The 7294-nt window shown below is 41.0% G+C and overlaps 1 long non-coding RNA gene across 1 annotated transcript; it reads left to right on the top strand.

Annotated features, from left to right (window-relative positions):
* The first annotated feature begins 865 nt into the window (after positions 1 to 865).
* On the top strand, positions 866 to 2332 carry LOC144707677 (uncharacterized). Its single transcript, XR_013582507.1, has 2 exons — positions 866 to 1365; positions 1932 to 2332. It is a non-coding gene; the product is annotated as an uncharacterized LOC144707677 (long non-coding RNA).
* The last annotated feature ends 4962 nt before the right edge of the window (positions 2333 to 7294 follow it).

Raw genomic sequence — 7294 nt, 5'->3', positions numbered from 1 at the left:
TAGTTTCCTAATCTAATGGCAGCAGCCAGAACAATTATAAGGATCCTATCTATCTCTAGTCATATCAGTTTATCTTTTACACACAATGTTTTATCCGATTCGTCTACTTTTTCATAGTTATAGTTAATGCAATCCTCCTGTCCTTTCATAGACCTAACCCCAATATCTAAATATCGTATAAGATATGTGTCGACTTCTTACTACAAGTGCCTACAATAACTCTTATCTACCGGCTTGCACTAACGTGGTGCACAAGCTGTGAGTAAATTCCTCAACAATCTAAGGGATGTTACAAACAGGGAGGAGCATAGTTTCCAATGCGTAGTTCTGTGCTGGGTCGCAAGTAAATGAAGTTTTCACTATCAAATAGTACGTGATCACTGTATCTTGAAGAAGCAGTTGAGTGACAAATATTAACAAATAAATACGCGTGCCTGTGGAATATAATAAACATCGAGAGTCTATGGAAGATGAGTGTCTCACGAAGACTTGTAATACAATTAACGGGAATACGAGCTACCCTGGAGAGTTCAACCATTAAACCAGGAACATGAGTGGAGTATACGATCGGCCTTGTCAATTCATTGATATGGGCCAGTGACGCAAAACACGCTCTATGAAGATATAGTAAAATCGACCTGTCAATATTTTAGTTAATGCTCTTATTTATTGCACAACCAAATTTTGATCATATCCGATAACTCTACGAGAGTCCGCCTGAAATAATAATTCAAATTTCCAGAAGGATAATTCAGTTTCAACGTAACCATCAATGGTTATCCTGGGACATATCTACCCAACAAATTTAGCCGGTGTTTCTCTGACAAGTGCGACTTACAGAGGCCAACGTATATAGATCCCAAAATAACCTTTGGTTTTGCAAATATTGATTTTCTGTTGTTCTGTAAGAGTATTCGTGCTAACGTTTAAAGAGATATTTATAGAGACGTAAATGATCAGTCTCAATCCATCATGAATAAGTATTATATTCCTGACATTTAGATGTGTCCCTGTAGAATTATCTAGACTTAGGGATGTCGAAGACTATTATTCTTTGTAGACCGCGTAGCAAATGTCAACTGTGGAAATTGGGGACGATAAATAAGTTTTGGAAAGCTGCGTCATACTATTGCTCAATCTTCTACTCATAACTCTCTGTTGATATATCCAACGCAACCAAAACAATAAATTATTGCCCGAACCAACCTATATAAGTACGCGTTCTCAACGGCTGTTGTTGACAAAGAGCAGCAAACAACGGGATGGCGTATCGCGCACATATCTTTCTTTCAGTTCTACTTCTTTCTTCGCTTACGTTCTATCCGCCGGCTGTGCTTGCGCTGCAGGATCAGAAGACACTCATTGGTTTTCACTATTCCACTACTTTGTCGATTCTCCTCCCTGAGTCTTTCCTAGCCCTTTAAAAATTGTATCTTCGGTATGTTCGTTGCATCTTTTCAGCGACTCTAGCTCCACACATACACCAAATCCTGTAAATAGGTTATCACTATTTTTATTCATATTCACTATAGTTCATAGCCGTAAAAATAGCTCTCTCTCTATCGAAAGTTCTAAGTGGTAACTTGAAATGTGTTTGTATTTATCTCCATCGTTATTTATGCGCATCTTTATCCACCATTCGTATTATTGCACCAACCTACAAAGGCCCAACGCATCCACTGGCCCATTATATTTATCGATGTGCAATCTTGTTTCATTGGTATTATCAATGGGCTAATCCTCTCTGGCCACATACACGCATTAACCTGTCATAGGTTTTTATGCCCTTAAATAGGTTTCATGTCGATTTTAAGATGTAAAATAATATTAAAAATCATTCGGTAGATATAGTCAGTATTATGCAAAACATAGCTCTCTCTGTGAACTACGATGTTTGGACTTACTCCCTTCTGTTTTTTCTGTCGACGCAGTTCGACCTCTCGTAGAGTTCAATGGCGGCACAAGCACCGGAAGATGCTGCTACACGTGCTGCAACCTAAGCACCAACGGCACATGTAATGGCTGCTGCTTCTTTTCTGCGATAAGTTTTAACATCCCGGCCTGCTGCACCCGCTGCTGCTTCAGTTTCCTCGGCTACTGCTTTACGTGCTGCCCCTAAGTTGCCTATGAAGAGAGCAACGTAGCCGCTTGCTCTCAACCAGGGCCTCCTAATGAAGAATAAAACTTTGCCTGATACGTGAGAAAGAATAACCAGGGCCTCTTCCGTAGTCTACCGTTGTCAAACATCCTATCTAGCTGCAAATGTTATGCGTATGTATGACAGTTGAACTAGTTTTACGTGTGTTTATCTATGCAATAGCAATAAGCTAAACATCGCTCGGCTTCAAGCCGATTGCCTTCCTTAATTAAATATCTCTAAGCAAATTAACGAAAAAGGGTTAGGTGGTTGTATGTCCCGGGTTCTAAGGTAGGGGTTGACAATCTTCAATTTCGAATATTTGGTTATGTGCTTCGGCTGGAGGAATATTTACACCGTACTTGCAGCCTCCCATGGGAGGGGGAGAAGGAAATTGGTGATATCGCAAGAACTGAATGTAAAGAATGAACTACAAATCAATAGGTTGTGACTGCAGAATGAAGAAGCGTCGTTGGGTTACATGGCTCAACTAGAGAAAAAACGAAAGTGCTAAACCGAAATGAGTGTTGTTCTACAATTATCCCTGGTTTAAGGTTACCGAAAGTTAAAGTTACGTTTACTTTCGTAACCGATATAGTATGAATTGTTCTCTTTCAATTACCACGTACCATCATTGGGTGGAACTTCTCATGGGCTTCAGAAGTCCAACAACCAGCCGCGCGATGTGATCACATAATTGACAATAGTGATATTGTAAATGCTATGGGAAAAGGGACTTTTTCATCAGCTAATGAACAGTGAATGACTCCAATGGCTTTCTTCTTGTCCAGCACCACTCTCTCTTATTTCTAACCAGAATCTAAAGACTCACATTAAAAGAGGCAACGTCTAGGGAAGTTTCATTAGTTCATCAAATATTTCCTCCTTGTTTACTGAATCTTCTGTTTAGATTCCCTCAAGAATTTATCTTAACGTCGCCTCTGCATATTTCTCCGTGTATACTCACTCCCCTAACGGATAATCTATTGTGGGGCGGATTTCCTCATTTTCTCAATTCGTTTAAGATGGCGGAATAATTTCTTACAAATCTGTCGGGCATGGTGTAGAAGGTAAGCCCCCACTATGATCTGTGGTTGCCTCTCGCTGTTTAACAAACAAAACTGCATGTCTTTTTCTGCATCAGAACAACATGAGTATTAAAGGAAGGAAGTGAATACGGCCATGACCATTAAATAAATCAGTTCAATATTATCCCACCAACCTCAGACTGTGATAAGCATGGTTGTCGTCATAAAACTGGTCATAGATAGGGTTGTGAAATGAATCCCATGTAGATTTAAACTTACACCACTCAGCACCCACTTGATATTCTCATAAAAATATTAGATGCAAATTCATGCTTTTATATGTTCCAATAATAACTTTCTAGGTATATTATCAAATTTAATAAATATACTGGCATGCATAAGTTGGCTAATTTCATGTTCAAAAGTATCTAATGACTTTTGTTTACTTGGAGAAATATTCATTGATATTTTTATAGTTTTCGAGACACGTATAATGTAAATATTTCCTATATCATGTATTATTTGGAATGAAATTAAAATAGTACCTCTTCACTATGTATCATCTTTACATTTGTGCTTATTTGGACAAACAAAAAACTATGCATTCTAAACACCATGCAATGTGACGGGACACTTGCAATATGTAACCATTAATAAAATTTCAGATGAACATTTTACAGGAAACGTGTTGGCATGTTCTTGTATGTTACAAGTTGTAAGAAGTAAGTAAGTACAACTAATGTGTAAAGAGAAGTGTGAAGTCTTCATCACTGTCTACCAAATAAACACGTAGATGAAATTATGCTGATCAGTTTATCATAATATAGTGAATTCATGTGCGGTTTAAAATGTGACATTATCAGCAAAGTGGAAAGCATATTTTAGATGAAGGTCGGGATACCAATAGGAACAATAAAACATGTTAACGTAAGCAATGATGTAATCGTTTTTCCAATATCTTCGTTTTTAAATACAAAATCAAGCACTTGTCATGAATCTTGTGCTGCAATATAAGACTAATTTAATCTGAATGTTGTGGTGACTCTCACCTGTGTAGTATGCCAATCTGTACCATGTGCTCTGGAAGATACAAAGTAGTGTACTGAGACTTTGATGGACCTTACTTTCATTTTTCACCATCAACGTAAAGTTCATTGTCTACTTCATGACCCTATAATAACATGAAATTCAATCTCAACTATAAGACGATTGTCAGTCGTTAATACTTGTGCATGACATTTGTAAAATATTGTTACCTCGACGAACAGAGTCGTCGCACATCATTCATTGTGGTGTCTTAGTGGACAAAGGAAATATTGTCTTATCCGTAGTACTCGATGATCCTTATGAATGTCTCAGCCTACCTGAGCTAAGAGAATTTTGAGGTGCATATATACGAACACGTAGATCATTGTGAAAGTAGAACTGTCCATTTAAATGTCGTATTTGGTGGCTTAAATATAAGGACCTTTTACACAGGTGTGCATCAATTAACATAATTTCTACTTTAGTATAATACAATTGGGAGGCCTGTACATACCAATTCTGTAAAAAATTTCCCCATAGTAGACCCACCACTTGTTTAGTTTGCCCATATAAATGCTGGCTAAATATAACGCATGCCCGTTATATGAGTGGAATTCCATCGTGATAGTCTATCTAGATGTTTTGATGGCATTAGGTAGCAAAGTTTAAATATAATTATTTGGAACATACGCTCAAGGCGTACTGATCTCCTTAATATAATATTGTCAAAATCACTTATTCAGTAATTTTTCACATGCCGCTATGTGTACCATAGAATGTAAGGAAAGGAATTATGGAGGCCACGACGTGAACGCACCATCTTCGGACGCACCGCCACCATCATCGGAGACGCATCGCATCCTAACCTGTCATCAACATCAACTGAAGAACCACCATGATGAGGACCACATCAAGGCACCGACAACAGACGCGCCTCCACTTACGCAGGAAATATCCTGTGTCATGACATGTCCACGACGACAACTGCAGAACCATTCAGGACGTGGACGAGTCGACATGTCGCCTCGCCCTGACGGTTATTTTATTTCTTATTTTCTATTTCATCCAAGGCCTATGTAGGCCAATGTTGCAAAATAACATTTGGCAAGTTTATTTCAAGAGTTGACTTTTTCTCCCCTTAGACGGCTCCTATCTTCCCATCCCGTTCCGATTGTACCCACCGCCGATCACCACCGTCGCAGATCGCTGCTGCATGCTGCGCCCTTAGCCACCAACCTGTGCTCCGGCCGCTCGCTCCCGGTTCCTTGGCCGCTGCCCTATGTCCTGGCAACCCTGTGCCCTAGGCACCAGTCCGCACAGGTCCCACCCTCCATAAGCCACCCGCACCCGCCGCGCGTCTGGCTACCTATGCACGCCGCACGCCCAGCCGCTCGCGCCTGCCGAGAGCCCAGCCGCCCGCACCCTCTGTGCGCCCAGCTGCTTGTGCCCACCGCTGCCTCAGACACCAGCGCTCCCGCCCACAGAGTCTGCGCGCGCGCGCTGCGGCGCCATGCCCCCGGACACCCTCGCGGCCACTGATTGCCAGTTGGATCCGCAACATCTTGTCGAAGCGCAGGTTAGTCATCCCGCGAATGACGCGTCAAGAATTCCCCGCATCCTCTTCACGCACTATTAAGTACCGAGGTACTCCTACACTCTTTGGTGCCGTGTTCTTCGTCCAGTATTCTTTGAGTGTTCATCCGTCGCCGTCGGATGAAAATTGGATTTTGAGTCTTCCAAGCGAATCGCCTATTCAAAGTTATTCATTTTGCTGCTTTTGCATCACCACTGTGGTTGTAAGACAGTACTCCCGCCCATCACGAGAAAAAAGGCTGCACCATCAGTATTTTTACCGAACTTAAATTTTGAACTCGACCCAGTGATTTGTGGTTTGTTTTATTCCATCACCCCTAGTCGTCCGAGGATCTAGTTCCCGTCATCACCTAGCTTCGTCACATCTAGTCATCCTGCATCAAATTTGGTGCATGGCTTGTGGACTATGTTATCATTAACTATGACATGAGAATGGTATGCCTTATGGTTATTGATTCATTCTAATGATTGTCAACAATTAATAATTTGAAGTAATGTAAGTAGATCAACTAGTTACTCCTGGTGTGACAATATTTTATCACAAAATTATGATTCATTCAACTCGATGAAAATATAAAAAAGTCAAAAGAAGTAGTCGGTTTTAGTAAACCATTTCTCGTTTTATATGAACGTATGAAATTGTACTATAATAAAAAATTACTTATTTGGATTCTGACGACATTTAGAAAGGGTTTCCTGAAAAAAATAAGGAGTAAAATTGATCCTACATGACCAATGTAAGAATGCTTTTATTGTGTGGATAGTTCCCAGCACATGTGAAATAGGAAAGAATAATGTTGGCAATACATAGTGATGGTAGTTGTGTGGAGTGGAAAAAATACACCACTAGTTGATGGTTGCACAAGCATAATGAGAGCTAAAGAGCGGATGCTGTCCGACGTCGTTGATGTCGTCATCCGATGCGTAAAACACTAAGTGAATGCAGCTACGTGATGCGTATGACCTGAGTACACTACACGTGGAGGACCAACAAGTTTGGATTCTCCGATTTTCGAGCTTTGAGGCTGGAGTCAGATGACGATGACGATGACCTTCTCACCTTCTGACCCTCGTTGTAGTGACGACGATGACGGCGCCGAGCGGAATAATTCCCAGGGCTCACACGTAATGGACAGCCTTGACCGGGACCCAGGGAGATGTTCAAATTGTAGCTTTCGTGATAACGTTTTGTCACCTTATTTAAGTCGAGCGCAGTTTAGTGTTGTAAGAAAAATACTGAAGACATAATGTACTTGACAAGCAAAATGGAATGGCGTACTATGTTGGTGGCATTGGATGTTCTCATCAATGTGGTCTTCTTTGTTCCATGATCTTAAGTAGGTTGGTATCGTGAGACGGGTCGTAACCAGTTACAGCTGGGGTCGAATGGCAAACGTGCACAGTAGCTGAGGGAAAGGGGTCTTTTCGAGCCAAGAGGAAAGGGGATTTGTGTCCACGGGTGGCAGATAACAGGGGGCACTATCCAAGCGGCAGACCACTTGAGCAAGAC

This window comes from Wolffia australiana, chromosome 9, assembly GCF_029677425.1.
Source record: "Wolffia australiana isolate 7733 chromosome 9, ASM2967742v1".
Classification (NCBI taxonomy): domain Eukaryota; kingdom Viridiplantae; phylum Streptophyta; class Magnoliopsida; order Alismatales; family Araceae; genus Wolffia; species Wolffia australiana.
The sequence above is the reverse complement of the archived record's forward strand: the minus strand, read 5'-3'. Positions and strand labels throughout refer to the sequence as shown.